Here is a 735-nt window from a genome sequence, read left to right on the forward strand (position 1 = left end):
GAGAGAGAGAGAGAGAGAGAGAGAGAGGGTGATAACAAAATGAAATGAAATACTGCAATCCTTTGAATATCGTGGGGGGTTACGTTCCATAACTGCCCGCAATAGGTGGGCTTACGCATCATAATCACTATTTAACATCCGTTTTTCCTTGTTGGCATGGGTTGGACGGTTTGATTGAGGACTGGTGGACCAGGAGGCGACACCAGGCTCCAATCTGATCTGGCAATGTTTCTACAACAGCTGGTTGCCCTTCCTTGCTTTTGACATGCAACCGGCACGGGGGCCAGTCAGGTGATCCTGGTAGTTATCACATTTGGATAGTGCTTTTTACATGCCACCAGCTTGAGAGCCAGTCAGGGGGTACTGGCATCGGCCACAATCGGATGATGCTTTTTATGTGCCACCAGAATGAGAACCAGTCAGGAGGTACTGGCATCGGCCACATTTGGATGGTGCTTTTTACATGCTACCAGCATGAGAGCAAGTCAGTGGGTACTGGGATCGGCCACAATTGGATGGTGCTTTTTATGTGCCATTAGCATGGGGTAAACCTATTTTGTGAAACATAATCATTTTTTAATATATACTTTGCATATTTGGATTATATTTGCTGGCCACTTAATCATTCATTCTTATAGAAGAGTAGCGAGCTGGCAGAATGGGAGGATATATATATATATATATATATATATATATACATATATATATATATATATATATACATATATATATATA

This window comes from Octopus bimaculoides, unplaced genomic scaffold (genome assembly GCF_001194135.2).
Source record: "Octopus bimaculoides isolate UCB-OBI-ISO-001 unplaced genomic scaffold, ASM119413v2 Scaffold_122307, whole genome shotgun sequence".
Classification (NCBI taxonomy): Eukaryota; Metazoa; Mollusca; class Cephalopoda; order Octopoda; family Octopodidae; genus Octopus; species Octopus bimaculoides.